Source organism: Carassius carassius, chromosome 13, assembly GCF_963082965.1.
Source record: "Carassius carassius chromosome 13, fCarCar2.1, whole genome shotgun sequence".
Lineage (NCBI taxonomy): Eukaryota > Metazoa > Chordata > Actinopteri > Cypriniformes > Cyprinidae > Carassius > Carassius carassius.
Window position 1 is genome coordinate 4,795,903 of NC_081767.1, and position 18,264 is coordinate 4,814,166.

General features: G+C 40.2%; 1 long non-coding RNA gene across 1 annotated transcript; it reads right to left on the reverse strand.

The window, feature by feature from the left end:
* Window positions 1-11,713: 11,713 nt before the first annotated feature.
* On the reverse strand, window positions 11,714-16,724 carry LOC132155549 (uncharacterized). The gene is made up of 13 exons (XR_009437270.1): window positions 16,374-16,724; window positions 15,902-16,019; window positions 15,520-15,612; window positions 15,174-15,382; window positions 14,717-14,884; window positions 14,523-14,621; window positions 13,911-14,143; window positions 13,643-13,822; window positions 12,962-13,555; window positions 12,640-12,757; window positions 12,474-12,564; window positions 12,236-12,353; window positions 11,714-11,962 (listed from the first exon to the last, which is right to left on the reverse strand). It is a non-coding gene; the product is annotated as an uncharacterized LOC132155549 (long non-coding RNA).
* Between the last annotated feature and the right edge of the window lie 1,540 nt (window positions 16,725-18,264).

Sequence of the window (18,264 nt, forward strand, 5' to 3'; positions counted from 1 at the left end):
AACTCAATATTACAGGTTTTAAACTAAGGTAACTTTTTAATGTAAAACTGTTTAATGTTTTTAATGTTAACTTTTTAATTTTTCTTCTTGGATTGTATTTTAGCATTTCACCTGAAGACTACTGCAAATGTAGATTTTCATACATGCGTAGCTACTAGGGTGTAAAGATTCACTCGTTTTCTCGATGCTTCGATTACAAACCCTGACGGTTCATATGCATCGATCTTGATACATGATTTTTGAATAGTGAATCGTCGATCTCGGACAGTAATCGATTTAAAACGCTAAGAATTGAATGAATCGCGATTTCTATAGCTAATTCAATGCTTTCAAAATACATACACATTAAATTACTACAAGCACGAATTAATGGAGACCTTGAACAGTGTTCGTGCCTCTTATCTCTCCTTCAAGTGCTCCACTATTACTGCCCAAGATTGTCACAGGATTGCACCCGTGCTCCGTTCGTCTCTGACGCAGCTGATGTGAGATCTCTCCTTAGAACTCGTGGCCAGTAATACTAAAGTGAAGTAGTTTTACTTTTCTGTAGTTTTTCAATGGCTCTCTACATCTTACCGACGGCGTTACCTGAGCAGTCGAAAGCTGTGTATTTATTGCATGGACAGAGCAGAAATGTAAGTGTCTAAAGCACACACACAGTTCCATTAAATGATAAATGTGTTTTAACAATGCTGATGAACCGATTGTACGAAGGAACCTGTGGCCCTTGCCTTTTTTCCCGGACCTCCACCAGGAGGTTTCGAGGTCCTGGAAACAGCCGTACTCAGCGCGCATTACTAACGCTGCGGCTGCAGATTTCGCCACCATTTCTGACATGGCGAACCATGGCTATGCAGCGATGCCTCCGGTGGAAGAGATTCTCGCCGAACATCTCACGCCTAATTCGCCCATGGCATGGAAATCTCGACCCCTTCTTCCTTCTAAGGCGTGTCGAGTCATGTCCAGCCTCGTTGGGAAATCCTACATTTCCCGACGCTTCGCTCCACTCTATGGCGGTCCTTCAGGCCTACCAAGCGGAGCTCTTAAAGGAACTCGATGAGGGGGAGGGTATCACACCCGAGGCCGTGAAAGAGCTGCGGCGAGCAACGGATTTGTTCTACCAAACATACTGCTCGAGCAGTGGGCCGTTCTATGGCTGGATTGATTACGGTCGAGCACCACCTCTGGCTTAATCTCACCGATATCAAGGAAAAGGACAAATCTATTCTTATGGACACCCCTGTTTCTAAGGACGGTTTGTTTGGAGAGGCGGTCACTTCGGTGGTGGATAAATTTAGGGCAGTGAAACAGCAATCAGCCGCCTTCTGCCAGCTGATTCCTCGCAGGCCCAGGGAGATTGAACGCCGGCAGGCGCCCGCGCGTTCTCCCTGAACCTCCTCTCACCGCCAACGAGTTGCCTCACGAGAAGAGCCTTCACCTATGGCGCCCCCTTGTAAGGACTGTGGTCCTAAGGTTTTTAAACCGGCTCGCCAGCGACAATGAAAGAGGTTAGAACTGAGCTCGACGGCTAATGCCTCTCGTTCTCGGGCCCCGAATAGCAGCTCCTGATACTCTCGCTGCTTGCCAGGGACTGTGCCCTCCACTAGAGAGCGCTGTTGGACTGCTTTTGGGCAGTCAACCCCCTCGCTGCAGTCCCCACACTCAAACATTGACTGTCTCGCCGCAAAGGGCGCTTCGAGCAGCATTGGATCGAGTTATCATGCCGAGCGTTCCCTCAGACACTCTGCGCAATTTAGCTTTCAGAATCCGAGAGACGGTTCAAGGGTCTGGCAAAGACGGCCCGTTTATGACGGCTCACACAGCCGCCGCTTTTTCGCTAGCGGCAGAGCCCGATGTTCATCTTGTTGGATTAATTCCTGCCGTGGACACGTTTCAGGATTATACACAACGAGACGCAACGACTTTGATGCATGCGCTTCCCCTGCTTATGAACGCCGCAAGCTTTTCGTGCCCGGACATTTTAACGCGTATGAAAACGTCGCAGAAGGCGGAAATCTTGAAACCGGTAATGTTGTTTCGAGCCGCGTGGGAACGATTGCCCGGCATTTCACAATGGGTGTTACGCACAATTCGTCACGGATACACCATTCAGTTTTGAAAAGGCCCGCCTCCTTTCCGTGGAATTTTTCCCACGGTTGTGAAGCCAAAGGAAATAGTGGTGCTGCGACAGGCGATGTCAGCTCTGCTGAGCAAAGGGGCTATAGAGGAAGTACACCCCTCTCAGATGGAGTTTTGTTGTGCCAAAAAAAGACGGTGGGTTGCGACCCATTTTGGATTTACGGCGTTTTAATCTTGCACTCAGGACGAGCAAATTCAAGATGTAAACGGTAAAGTCTATTTTGTCTCAGATTCAACCAAATAAATTTTCATATTCAGACCATCAAGAGACACAGGAAGTTCCTCAGATTCGCTTTAGAGGGCAAAGCGTATCAATACCGCGTTCTTCCCTTTGGCTTAGCTCTGGCTCCCCGAACTTTTTCAAAATGCATGGACGCAGCTCTGGCCCCATTGCGGCTCCAGGGCGTTCGCGTGTTGAACTACTTAGACGATTGGCTGGTGTTAGCACAATCGCAGACTCAAGCACACTCTCACCAGGATCTTGTGCTGAATCATCTAAACAGCCTGGGCTTATGCACAAATTTCCAGAAGAGTGTTTTAATTCCCTCTCAACGAATAACCTTTCTGGGAATAGACATGGACCCTCGCGCGATGACATCAAGACTATCTCTCCCGCGCACTCAGTCTATCGCGTCATGCGTGCGTTGCTTCAAAGCGGGGCCGCATAGTGACGGTGAGCTTGTGCCTCAGACTTTTAGGTCTAATGGCAGCGGCATCCCCTGTAATCCGTCTGGGCTTACTTCATATGCGCCCTTTTCAGTGGTGGACGAAAAGTCGGAACATTCCACCCCGTTGTCTTCTGCATCGGACGATTTCGGTGACACGGAGGTGTGTTATGTCAATAAGACAGTGGATGTCAACCGAATTCCTTCTAGCCGGAGTTCGGCTGGGGATTTGTGCTTCCCGAGAGACTGTCACGACGGACGCGTCTTTGACCGGTTGGGGAGCTGTTTGTCTGGCGAGAAATAGTTGGTCTTAATCTTAGTTGGTCTCAGAACAGATTTCTGTCAATCCGAGCGGTTCATGTCCCCGGACGTTTGAACTTCGGAGCGGATATGCTATCCAGACAGACTCTGGAGCGGGGGGAATGGAGGTTGCACCCCCAAACGGTGAGCCTCTTATGGCAGATTTTTGGAGAAGCAAGAGTGGACTTATTTGCGTCGAGCATGACTACGCATTGCCCGCTGTGGTTCTCCCTATGCCCTCCATCGCCCCTGGGCTTGGATGCGTTAGCTCACAATTGGCCCAGAACCAGCTTGTATGCCTTTCCCCCGATTCGTCTAATTCCAGCTGTGTTATCCAGGAAACGGCTGGACAGAGGGGAGCAGCTGCTGCTGGTGGCTCCGTGGTGGCCTACACAGCTGTGCTTTGCGGACCTGGTCAGTCTGTTAGCGGGCTCTCCATGGGAGTTTCCCCTCAGACAGGATTTATTATCGCAAGCACAGGGAATGATTTGGCACCCAAGGCCAGATCTATGGAAGCTGTGGGCGTGGCCTCTGAGCGGAGTGAGTTAGTATGTCCCGGTCTTTCTGTTTAAACCACCAAGACTATAATGAATTCTAGAGCAGCTTCTACAAGACGCTTATATGCTTTCAAATGGAAACTGTTTATGACCTGGTGTGGAATTCGTAATATGGATCCAGTTTACTGCCCAGTGGCTTCAGTACTGGAGTTCCTTCAGGACCGTTTCTCTGATGGAGTAACGCCAGCCACTCTGAAAGTTTATGTGGCAGCAATTTCAGCTAACCACGTATATATAGATGGTGCTTCAGTGGGCCGTCATCCGCTGGTTTCTCGTTTTATACAGGGTGCGTGACGGCTTAGGCCTTTCCACCCTGTGCGAGTTCCTTCATGGGATTTATCCATTGTGTTGCAAGGTTTATCAGGGCATCCGTTTGAGCCCTTGGAAACTATACCGGATAAAATCCTGACTCTAAAGACAGTTCTTCTTGTGGCTTTATCCTCCCTCAAGAGAGTTGGGGATTTACAGGCTCTTTCTGTTTCACCCTCGTGCATGGAATTCGCACCAGGCTCTGTGAAGGTATTGCTGCGACCGAGGCCTAATTATGTCCCTAAGGTTGCTTCTAACCCTTTCCACTTTCAACAAGTGGTCTTGGAGGCTTTACCCCCTGCAGAGGCGGGGCCAGGAGATCTGAGTCTTTGCCCTGTCAGAGCGCTAAAGACTTATGTTGATCGAACAGCCCCATGGCGTGAGTCTGACCAGCTGTTTGTCTGTTTCGGACACAAGAATAAAGGCCATGCTGTCACAAAACAATGCATGTCCCATTGGCTGGTGGAGGCAATATCTTTAGCCTATGAGGCGCGCGGACTCGCTTCGCCCTTAGGAGTTAGAGCTCATTCCACAAAAGCAGTGGCTTCTTCACAAGCTTTTCTCAGTGGATCTTCTATGGATGATATCTGTGCTGCGGCAGGATGGTCCTCACCGAACACTTTTATCACGTTTTACAGTCTGGATGTGAGGACGGCTCCTGGCTCCCGGGTTCTCTCCGCTTGAGCAGATGCTTCCTTGGATCCCAGATATAAGGTACGTCAGGCGTTATGGTATAGGGTTCCCATACGGTGACGTCACAGCAGCATCGGAGTGACCTATGAAAGGGAACATCTCGGTTATGTATGTAACCACGGTTCCCTGAATAGGGAACGAGATGCTGCGGTCCCGGCCGTTCCATACCTTGATAGCATTCTTCTTCAGTTCATGAAATCTGAGCGAAATAGCGCGCGGCACCCAGGTATACGATGGTTACGCATGCGTGGGGCGGTGCCAAGCGCAATTTGGCAAATAGGATTGGCGGGATGGTATAGGGCTTCACACATTCGTCACACCGAGAGGTGTTCCCATACGGTGACGTCACCGCAGCATCTCGTTCCCTATTCAGTGAACCGTGGTTACATACGTAACCGAGATGTTCACTGACAATAACCGCTCATTTTGAACGCCCTGCAAATGTCATCAAAGAAAGTCAACGATGGGGTCGCGCAGATTATGATATAACATAAATATATAGGACTACATTCATATTTTAATTTTTATTTACAATCACATTTAAATATATACACTATACAATAAAAAAGAAAAAACATTGAGTACTATATAATGAAAAACGTATGTTTATTATACACTTTAATTGACTATTGCTACTATTACTTGACTAATTACAGAATTGAAGCCCTGCTGTCATGCAAATATGAAAATAAACTTTTATTTGGTTAACTGTGTATATATATATATATGTGTTTTTAATAAATGGACATATAATTGCATAGTGGTCTCGTGTGCCTTCTTCCCGCGCACAGCCTTATAGTAAACACTGAGGTAAATAAAGTAAAATAAAGAAAAATGGCAGAGCCTCATCTGCTTCTAGTCGCTTTTACATTATTATACCTTTTTACAATCCGTAATGAATATGAACGAAGACAGCAAAGACGGCCGTTCTGACTGGTGATGATGTTCTGCGCGCAATGACAGTTGGGGGATAATCGTTCTCCACTTCCTGTGAAGTGATGTATCAATGTTCCCTTATTCCCTGTGCCGTGCGCAGTGCCCTTCGAACTGAACATGTTCGCTCCCTTCGGATTGGAATCTCACTTAAGATGGCGGAATACCCTGTGAAGTCCAATTCGCAGTACACTTAAGGTCGAATGGAACGTACCTATGGGTAAGAAAACTAGACACACCTGGGAACTAATCAAATCAAACACGGGACAGAAACTGGGTCACAGGGGCAAAAACACAAATAAAGAGTCCAGGGGTGTGAAAGGCTACATACATAAAATCATTTTATTTGATGTTTCTGTCACTTCTGAAATGATGGCTACGCCCCTGGTGTGACAAAATGTTAGCTTATAGATAATACTTTTAAAGCTCTTTTTTTATCTTGCCCTTCATACATTTTTACGTATGCCATGTCATGCCATAGCATCATTAAACTAGCATCTAACAATGGACAAAAAGTTTTTTTTTTTGTTTTTTTTCTAACCTATGGTTCTGTAACCATAAAGGCCAATAATTTTCAAACAATAATTTTCCCCCGACTAAGCATTTCTAGAATATAGGGAAAGCATTTAAATAATCCTGTGAATGCACTTAAAGAGTGCAGAATCGAATCGTTATAATCGAATCAAAACTAATTTAATTGTGAATCTAATCAAATTGAATCATTCTAAATTTGCAAAAATCGTTCTTGAATCGAATCGAAAACCTATGAATCGTGAATCGAATCGAATCGCTGCCTATCCAAAGATTCACAGCCCTAGTAGCTACAGTTGCAGATGCACAATCTACTTGCCTTCAAATGTTAACAGACCGGCTTTGACTGTTCAAATATGGCAGGCCAACCCAGTCTCACGGCAGTTCGTCATTGAGGACACAAAATTTAATCAATTGAATTGTCTTTATGGACACGAATTTCCCTTTTTTTTCGTGTCATACAGAACGACCTTCAATCTAATGTATTTCAATGGGACGTTGTTTTTTTTCGCGGCTGCACCTCGTTTTTCTTTCGAGAGCACAGTATTGTTTTTTCTCAATTGTTATTCATTTTGCAAACTTTAAGGGCTACACTACCCAACATTTAATCAGGAGATTTTAAGCCTTTTTTGTATTGCTTTATATTCGATAGGCTACTCAAAATGAATATATTTATTTGTGTCCATGGGGATGTCTTTCAATCTAATCTATTTGATGCACCTCGTTTTTCTTTTGAGAGTACAGTATTGTTTTTTTTTCTCATTTGATATTCATTTTGCAAACTTTAAGGGCTACATTAATCTACATTTATTAAGGAGATTTTAATCCTTGTTTTATTGCTTTATAATCTGTACGCTACTCAACATTGTAAACCATCGTCAGTGCTCCTAACAGTCAAAATATAGTAAATATATTCTTCCTGACTGCGACTGCAGAGTTGAGTTACGGCTATCGCTGGTTTCTTTATAGAAGTACCGGGTTTCCATTGGTTTAATGTGTCAAATCTTAGAGTAACCTAACTACATTTCCCACGAGCCTTATCGACCATTACTATGGTGAAGACGACAGATAAAACTGCGGACGCGCCGCCGATCCTCTTTTTTAATGATATCCTCATCTTTTTTCAACACAAACGCAAAATTGTGCTTGATAATTCAACAATACTATGTTATGGCCATCAGTTTTATTTGTTTCCAGCATTACCCATGATCATCAATTTCCGTTGCTATGGAGACAGAGCCGGCCTGCTTTGCAATTGGGTGATTTCTTCGGTGAGTTCTCATTGCGCTCAAACCACTTTCCAGGTAAGTTAAGTTATGAGGCTCGTAGAGTCATATGACGTAACAATCACGTTTTGCTTAAATGCTATACAAATTGGTGTCTTTCTTTGCCATTATAGATTCACATTGTTTACACGTTAGGGCAAGGAATTAAAACCCGTCCATGGTTTCCTCATTATCAGAAAAGAAACCTGTGAAATTAGGCTTGCTAAATGGCTAGCCAACTTTAACATAAGCTAACAATTCCAGTTATCTAGATGATGTGATTTTATTTCGATCATCGTGGTTCACACACAACGTCACTGTAATGTGTCAGTAATAACAAAATTATAACTTGATCTAACGTTATACAGCACATAACGCTGCCTTTAAATCTGGGATGACGAACCCCAGACACATGTTAGGGGCTTCAAAAAAAATTATGCACCTTTTCACAGTGGCAAAGGAAATAGGAACAACGTGAATATGTATCCATTTATTTATAATAAAATGAGAATCACTCACTATTAGTGTACACTTTTTAAATGATTATATCAACATAATACTACATAATTAACATTTTCTGTTGTTCTCCCTGCAGATCCTGTCAAACTCATCACCAGTCCTATAGCTACACCTGATTTTTAAAACCCCAACGGCACTTTTAATAGCCAACCTCTATCTCTTTATTTTCTATATCTTACATCCTCGCTGTTCTCAACATCTATATTTCTGTCCATCTCTTCAATCTCACATCTATTGCTCTTTCATTTCTCCCTGTCTGTCTTTGTCTACCTGTCTTACCCATCTTTGTCAGTCTGTCTGTCTGTATCAGTTTGCTATAATGCCAGGGGGGTCTACACTGTAAACCCTAATGTTGTCTTGACTTAAAAAATCAAGTAATGTTGACTAAACATTACTTAAAATTTTGCGTTTTGGCCCTGCCACTTAAAAATATGAGTTAATTTAACTAATTTACCTTCAAAATGCATAAACTTAAGATTTCAAGTGTTGTGAGCTCAAAATCATGAGTAATCCTTTGGAAAAACTCAAAGTCACTCTGTTCTTCCTTTAATGTGATTGGCCATGGGAGGAATTCTGCCTAGCAACAAGAGAACAAAAGCACTGATTGGTGGATTACAAAATTCGTCCTTTTGGTCTGTTTGGTTTGCTGAACTACATTTCAAGATGACGTTTTTTTTTTAGTGTATTATGTTAGGTGAGTAAAGTTATGTAGATATAAAGTTGTTTTGCATGATTTCTACTAGTGAAATATGTTATCCTTGTGGTACGTGATTTTGATATGGTATGATTATTGAAACGACAACTTATAGTATTTGATGAAGTGTCCCAATCGTTTTCCTTTGAGAGAAAGAACATGGCAGCTAACGTTACTGCTTAACTCGTTAAACCAATACACTGGAAACCCTAATAAGTTGACTGAACTAAATTGATTGAGTAAACTCATTGCCTCAATTTAATTGAGTAATGGAGTCTCCCAAAACTTACATATTTAAGTTTATTTAACTTGACGCTTTTGTAGAAAACCCTAATAAGTTGACTGAACTAAATTGATTGAGTAAACTCGTTGCCTCAATTTAATTGAGTAATGGAGTTTCCCAAAACGTACATATTTAAGTTTATTTAACTTGACGGTTTTGTAGATTGTACTTAAATCACTCAGTTCACCAAACTTGGTGCTTATTTAATGTACTTAAACGATTATGTTCACTTAACTTGGTATTAATTTCAAGTGTACTTATATATTTAAGTTAACTCAACATGTAAATTTAACTGAAAATTATGTTCTTATTTTTGACCGCACACTTTTTGCACACTGAAGTAAAACAAATAACAGCATATTTAAACTTTGACCTTTTGACAAAATGTCACAATATTTATGAAAATACAGTAAACCCTATACTGCACTGTAAAAAAAAAAATGTTGTGTCAACTTAAAAAAATAAGGCAACTTATCGCTAGCGCTTTTTTGAGTAAACTTAACAAAAAATTACTATGTTTGCGTATTTTAACATCAACCTAATCCATTGGGCAAAGTTACGTCCAGTGGACATCTTTTTATGTCTTTGCAGACGTTGAAAAGATGTCCACTGAGGAGGCAGAATGTTTTATGATGTCTTTTTTAAAATGTTTTTTATGTCTTCTGTACGTCCGATATAGACGTTTACAGATCCTCCTTACAAGGTTTTCTGTGACTTTATTTCTGTCAGACATCTAGAGAAGCTCTTATTGAGAATTAACAGAGGTTTAAATGTTGATACTTTATACATTTGAAGTCACCATTGTGGTGGAAAGTGTTTGGTTTAGTTGGGATCTTGGTCCAGTTACTTCTTGTGTAAGCTTGTCTTTTGCTGCTGTAACAGTGTATTTTAAAACACTGTTTTTGTGGCGAAGAAGGACAAACTTAAATGAGCTCAGGTGTCATCAGCTCTTTATTGGTGTTAGCTTGTCTCTTACTGCTGTAACTTGTGTGTTGTAAAACACTGTTATTGTGGCAATGAGAGTTGAGATCAGACATGCACATCTTGCTTGTAATGGTGACAAGTTAAAATAAAATGTATTGCTGCAACTGTGGATTCACTTTTATGGATAGAAACCTAGTAGATAAAATAATGTACTTACTTTTTGAAAACAGATCACATCGTCACAAACAGACATCAAGATTTTGGATATGCATCACATCAATGGTGCCAATCAGAACAAAAAAGGCTGTAAAATAAGGATGAGTTTGTGCTATGGAGCTCTTTTGTTTGTCACCGTTGTTGTGATGCATCTGCTAAATCTAAAAGTCTGTGTGTGTGAGTACTTGATTCTTTTACTCAAAATATTTCAAATGCATTCATTTTGTCCATCTTCAAAATAAGTATTTTGCTCTTGGTGCCTGTTAAAAATATCAAACAAAACTTATTTTATGATCTCAAATACGTATTATGTGATGACTTTCTCATCAACAAAAAACATCTGATAATACCTGAACTCATTTAAATTTGTCTTTTTTCACCACAAAAACAGCGTTTTAAAATACACCAACCCAGCAGCAACTGGACCAAGATCCCAACTAAACCAAACACTTTCCACCACAATGGTGACTTCAAATGAATCAAGTATCAACATTTAAAACCTCTGAGTGATTTAGGTAGAGTCTACAAAAGCGTCAAGTTAAATAAACTTAAATATGTAAGTTTTGGGAGACTCCATTACTCAATTAAATTGAGGCAACAAGTTTACTCAATCAATTTAGTTCAGTCAACTTATTAGGGTTTTCAGTGTATAAAAAAGATCTGCCCCTTTTGTCAGGGGATTTTATATTGTGCACAAAAGGTCTGCTCACATTGCAAAAATGAGCAGCCTCTGAAGCAGCGCCTCAAGAAGAAGCTTCAGAGGTTTGATGAGAAGCGAGAGGAATGGGTGGTTGGTCGTAAGAAAAACCACAACTCTGCATCCAATCAAGGATGAAGCCAATGTCATGGTACGTACAATTTCATACATGACAGTAAACTGTCCAGATCATCTAGGTACATTCAGTGGTACCATTTGTTATTAGGTGAGCATGCCAGCGCAAGGTCAGAAAGGCATTATTTTTTGCCAGTATAGATAAAGTTGAATCATTTTTTTCAATTATACTTTGTCCTCCCTGTGTCATCAGAACCACTTTAAAAGTATAATTTAACTATTAACTTTGAAGGAACACTTACCGTAATTGTGATTTCTAGTTGTTATTTTAGTGGTGGTAATGCAACCATAAAGTTATCACATCTTCACCGTAATACATCACATACCTAAATGATCTACCAGAGCAAAATTTGAACACACAGCAAATATAATTGAAACTCAGGAATTCTTGAGTTCATAACATATAAAGGCATGCATTATGACAGAATTACAGGGGCAATTTAATAATCAAACTTTCTTATCGAGTGGATGAGAAATAACACATGAACTGCATTCATGCTGTACTACTCAAAGCACTTTAAAATGTGAATGCGTCAACTGTAATTTTGGGGAGCATTAACCCATTTGGTCACGTAATCACTAAGGTTCTGCCTTTATTTTTAATAAATCTTTAGATTGTCATTGTCCAGTTAAACAATGGTTACATAATCTTATCAATGTAGGTGCAAAACCCGAGCTACTAATGTTGCACCTCCATGTTCCTACAGTAGCCCACAACGGACAAACAAACACTGGGTTTAGATAGTACCTCACACATTTTCTCGTCGGCTACCGTAGCTTGGAAAGATAGAAGTGAGGGAAGCTGGTTGCAATCGTCAAATCTCAATGATCGATACCACTAAATCCTACAGACTGGTCATTTAAAGAACAGAATTCAATGATTGAGCTGAACTGTGCTACTACATTATTTGCTAATTCCATGTTGGTGGAGTAGGATGCATACAGTAGCTTGAATTTATCAACCTATTATATTGTAGAGTTATACCATTCTGACGGTAGAGGGTTCGCTTCCGGTGCCTCACACTAAGGTAGAGCCCCTCAATTGATTGCTGAATTCCTCTGTGTGTTATGCCTTGACTGGCACGAGATGTATCAGGTGTCTCTGTAGAAGAAATAGTGAAAGCAAATTCACTGTTAAAACAACACAAAACCATTTCTCTGTTTGAATTTTATGTAAAACCTTGTAATCAAACTTATTTAAACTTGGTATGTGCACTTCCTGCAAGGAACTGGAATATTCTAATAAACCTGACATAAATGTGGCATCACATTAGATGATGATCCGCCTACTATTTTTGCTGCTCTTTAATATCAAACATAAAATGTAGATGGTAGAAAGGGATGTTCGTTGTTTCTTTTATCTCGTCATGCTTACCACCAGCTGCCCATTCCTTTACATCAGATAGCCACAGTTATACCAATTCATCTGTGCAATCTAGCTTTGTTTTTAGGTCAGCTAGCCTTGCAGTCTCATCATAGAGTCTCTGACAAGTCTGATGATCAGTACAATATACAATAATTATACAATAATCAGGATTACAACTTCGTATGATTAACAACAGGCCAAGTAAACACAACAAAAGGACACACAAAACAATTAAAAAGAGACTTACCTTCACATATCTTGTGGAAAGTGCCTGATGTAAAGAGAGATTTTTTTCTCGTTCCACCCCATTACATGCAATGTAAGCATGTCCACCCGTGCTGTTTAAAGCAAATAATGAGGTTATGATAATTAATCTAAAAAAAGTATACAGGAATATTGCAAACTCCGATCACCTGCTTTTGACATGTATTTGATCATCAGGGCACAACGTGAAAGATAACTGTTCACTTGCTCCACCTCCTCACCAGCGGTTGTCCCTGCTCCTTCCTGGTTCCTGCCACTCCAATTAATCTGTTAGTAAAGGGTGAAAGAAATTTAATTTAATTTAATTTAATTTATATAGGACAATATCACAAAACACAATCTGCATCAAAGGAATGGTTATGCATAAAGACAAGATAATATAGTGTAGCTTAACTTCAATTTCATATTATTAATGTGCATGTAAATATTACAAATATACATATGATGTAAATATTAAAATATTATACACACCTCACACTTAGTAGCATGGGCTCGAGCATGCATTACACTGAGAAAGGGTTTCAGAGTGGTCAGCTCCTGAAGAGCAGGAAGGACACTAGCAACTTTCTCCAGGTATGGCCAGTATTTGCATGCCACATCCATTGCGAAGAATTGTGCCTTGGCTGGCATGAGCTCCTTTTGAAGGTACAGAGGGTAGGCAAATATCTCTCCCCTGTACATATTAAGGGCTTTCAAAAGGAACCCATGGCGACGCACAGCAACCTCCATCCCCTCTTCGTCCAATTTTGAAGCCCTCCTTGAAGTTTCCCTCGCTGCTGTCCATTGGGAGTCCCCACATGTGCCTCTACCCTGTGTCTGACACACAAAACAAACATGACAAATCAAATAAAAGCAATGGTGTCATTCTATATATGGCATTTATTCTCTCAATTTGATTTTGTAATTGGTAGGCAGAAGTAATTGAAGTGGGGGTTACAGTTATTATTGTAACAACTATTTTGTCAACTTGCATTTTTCACTGCTTTCTGTATGGTGTCGACAAATCTAGACACCACACTGTCTTCAGCCACAAAGAGCCCCTCAAAAAAGCCAGGATCATCAGAGCTAAGGAAGAAAGAAAAATAGAAAATCCTTTCATGAAATATATGAAGTAAGAAAATAAATCAATAAAAAGACTGGAAGAAAGATCACCTTCCGTTTCGGCGAAAGCGATATAGCTTTCTATTTTCCATCTGCTGAAACAGCCAACATTTCTGGTGTGCAGGCTGAGAAGGTGAAAGGAGCACTACAGCAGAGCTGGTCTTCCTCAAATGATGCATATGAAAGCTCTAAAAAACTGCGCTGCAGTGCATCGCCGTTGATAGGTCCAGACTGGAAAATATATAGAATGAAATATTATTTGTGATATTGTCTTATGGATTTTTTTTTTTTATAAAATGGTAATAACATTTACACTTACTCTTCCTCCACACTTAGTGCGATGCTCCAGCAGCTTTGCGAAGGCTTGTCTGGAGAATCCTGGAGATATGATCTTGAGTTCCTGAAGGGAGCTCAAGAGGTCCAGTGTATAAAGTGTGGAATTGGTGATGGAGGCTGGCCAATATCCACTTCTTAGGAGGTCTTTAAAGTCAGGGGTCCATTGCTGCTGGCATGTTTGACATTCATACAGTGGCTGATGCAAGTCAAAACGCCCTTGGAACAAAAAATGGATTAAGAATATAATACACATTTACCACATACTTAATTTTACAACACTTAGTTAATTCTGCACATTGTGAATGGTTGAGAGTTCCTATAATCCCACATTATATTATAACATTTTATAATATATACATATTTTCTAATTCACTAAATTCCACACTGCTGTGTTGATTGGACATCATGCTGGAAAGATGGTAATATTTTTTTTCTTTGTGTAGGACAAAAAAAAAAATCTGTTTCAGTTAATAACAATAGCATGTGCTATTCCATATGTTTTGACACTTCTGCAATTGTAAGCACAATGCCACAGCACACTAGTGTGAAAAACATCAAATCTGCAATAAAAATTGTAATATATATATATATTTACCATTGATGGTAATTAAAATCACTGGTTTGCCTGGTAACACAGTGAAGTTTGTGCCTCCACAGGAGCAGCCTGGCATCTTCACAGTTGGCAAAATGCAAGCTGGCAAAAAGAAGGAAAACCAATAATTTAGATTATCTGTAACTGTCTGCAGACACACAGTGAACAGCAAAATTAAAGCATTCGTGAGAACATACCTTGCTCATGGGTGCAATATCCATCTTCCCCTTTGATGATGCATGTGGTTGGAGGAATGGCTTCAAAAAAAACACAAATCACGCACTCCCTGTTGTGGAGTGGCTGTTTTTTGTGATGCAATACATCACAGTCCCCACAGAACCACTCCTCAGGAAGACTCTCTGCACCTAGGGAGAAAAGAAAACAATATTATAATATAATACATTATTTCAGGTGAATAACTCATATAAAGTACTGTACACTCTATTTAAGCTACTTCACTTTTACTAGGTTTGATTTTATTGTATAGGATTGCATAGTGCCTCAATGTTTAGCACTGTCACCTCACAGCAAGAAGGTCCTAGATTTACTTTTCTCATTAATGTGTTTTTCATCTGGGTATGTAAGTCTTCTCCCATCCCAAAAGACATGTCACCTACCCTGGGTAATTGAAGTTTGGTATTAATGAAAACCAACCTAATAACAGCAGGCTTGTTGCAAAGGCCACACGGGATGACCAACAGCCTCTTTTGAAATAAGGCATTTTAGGTGGTATGGTCTTGCTTCTTTCCAGCGCTCTGAGGCTTTCTGCTGCCGAAAAGACCATGATGATGCAGAGCTACTTTGAGGCTGAGCAGCAGAAGGACATGACGCCAAAATATCAGAGAGCCTCTCCATATTTTTTTCTGTAAAGAAAATACAAAAATAAAGCGGTGAGGGATAATTTACTGTAGATAAGAAACAATTAAAAGTCAACTGATCAGTATTAGAATTAACACTTTTTTATATACTGTACATGCATAAATTCATCACTGTGAATTACCAAATTCCTCTTGAGGATTTAGTTTTGTTGAGGTTGCAGTAAAAGGAACCTCAACACTGGATGACAGGGAGCACTCAAACGTGGGATATGTGGCTGTAAAACAACACATAGAAGAATAAGAACAAGTAAAGGCTATCACACTCCATTCTTGTTCTTCTTTTCAACCTATATACTGAACAATTTATGAAATCAGACATATGTTTGTTAAGTACTTGGTAGTGTCTTCTACGATAGTGTCACTGAAAGGCTTATCTACTTTTTAATGTCTTTTAAGAGATTTGAATTTTTTTAACTCTCAATAAACAATTACATTGTTCTTATTTGAGTTGGTCCAACATTGTCATAGTAAATTCTTACAAATGTCAAATAATTCAGATATAACCTGTAGCGGAGGCATGGCGTCGCCCTCCTCGCCTTCCCCTCGGCTTACCATGTCCTACAGAGTCCCTTTTAGAGGTGTGTGGAGGGTCTCGTACACGTTTTCTCTCATCAGCTGCTCTCTGTGTATTGGAGTGAATATTTCTTGTAAGACTGATGTTTTTAAAAGGACTGTAACCAAAAGGCAGGTAACTAGTGAAAGGAAAACACAACATAGTGTGTTAGTAAGGTGTTGAACAGCTTTGAGCCTGGGAATAGATTCTCCAAGTCTCTGTAACTCAGGGGGGTGGAACTGCATATACTATTATTATTATTATATTCCCTTATTAACACGTCACAGAGCATGGTAGGATGCATCATGCAATATACCTGTATTAAATCTTCTGCACTCATCATTCTTACACATTCCTCATCACGTTTTACTTTAATTTGTTATGTTCAAGTATATAATGATTGAGGTGTACAAAAACTCTAACCTTGGCTTCAGCTAAAATGTGTCCATGTTTCAGCTCCAGAGCCATGCGTCTCCCCTCTTTGTAGTGGGGATCCTTTGAATCAAGTTGTCTTGGTGGCCATTGCAATGCAGTCAGATACAGACAGACAGACTGACAAAGATGGGTAAGACAGGTAGACAAAGACAGACAGGGATAAAAGAAAGAGCAATAGATGTGAGACTGATAAAGACTGAAGAGATGGACAGAAATATAGATATTGAGAACAGAGAGGATGTAAGATATAGAAAATAAAGAGATAGAGGTTGGCTCTTAAAAGTGCCGTTGGGTTTTAAAAATCAGGTGTAGCTATAGGACAGGTGATGAGTTTGACAGGATCTGCAGGGAGGATCTACATATTCACGTTGTTCCTATATTTCCTTTGCGACTGTGAAAAGGTGCGTAATTTTTTTTTAAGCCCCTAACATGGGTCTGGGGTTCGTCATCCCAGATTTAAAGGCAGCGTTATGTGTTGTATAACGTTAGATCAAGTTATAATATTGTTGTTACTGACACATTACAGTGGCGTTGTGTGTGAACCACGATTATCGAAATAAAATGACATCATCTAGATAACTGGAATTGTTAGCTTATGTTAAAGTTGGCTAGCCATTTAGCAAGCCTAATTTCACAGGTTTCTTTTCTGATAATGAGGAAACCATGGACGGGTTTTAATTCGTTTTAATTCAGTTTTATCTGTCGTCTTCACCATAGTAATGGTCGATAAGGCTCGTGGGAAATGTAGTTAGGCTACTCTAAGATTTGACACATTAAACCAATGGAAACCCGGTACTTCTATAAAGAAACCAGCGATAGCCGTAACTCAACTCTGCAGTCGCATTCAGGAAGAATATATTTACTATATTTTGACTGTTAGGAGCCCTGACGATGGTTTACAATGTTGAGTAGCCTACAGATTATAAAGCAATAAAATAAGGATTAAAATCTCCTTAATAAATGTAGATTAATGTAGCCCTTAAAGTTTGCAAAATGAATATCAAATGAGAAAAAAAAACAATACTGTACTCTCAAAAGAAAAACGAGGTGCATCAAATAGATTAGATTGAAAGACATCCCCATGGACACGAATAAATATATTCATTTTGAGTAGCCTATCAAATATAAAGCAATACAAAAAGGCTTAAAATCTCCTGATTAAATGTTGGGTAGTGTAGCCCTTAAAGTTTGCAAAATGAATAACAATTGAGAAAAAAACAATACTGTGCTCTCGAAAGAAAAACGAGGTGCAGCCACGAAAAAAAAACGTCCCATTGAAATACATTAGATTGAAGGTCGTTCTGTATGACACGAAAAAAAGGGAAATTCGTGTCCATAAAGACAATTCAATAGATTAAATTTTGTGTCCTCAATGACGAACTGCCGTGAGACTGGGTTGGGCAGGCGGCTTAGATATAGCAGCCCATATAAACAGATGTTATAAAGGCATCTTCGTATACATTTCTATTGATTTACAAACTTTCCTTTGTGGCAGGGTGTTGGAAATGTAAGCAATTTTTTTGTAGCTCACCATTCTCAACTAAAGGATTTGGACGTTGACTGGTGCTCTTGTATACATTAATGACAGGCGGCATTTACAATTCATTTACAATTTTCATTACAGTTCTGATCCCAGTAAAACTCAGACACCTCAAGACATCTGTTTTAAACAAACACGAGGGACAGTCTGTGATGCGAAGGGCAAACTGAGTCTGAGACTGCAATGTTTGGATAATTAACAACAGGCCTTAGATGGCCCATCTCAGCAATTTGATGAATTTAAGTGTCGAGCAGGGCTGAATAGTCTGTAAAAGCCTTTGTGAATGAGTGAGGGAGTGAGTGTGTGTGTGTGCGCGTGCGTGTGTGTGTGTGTGATTTC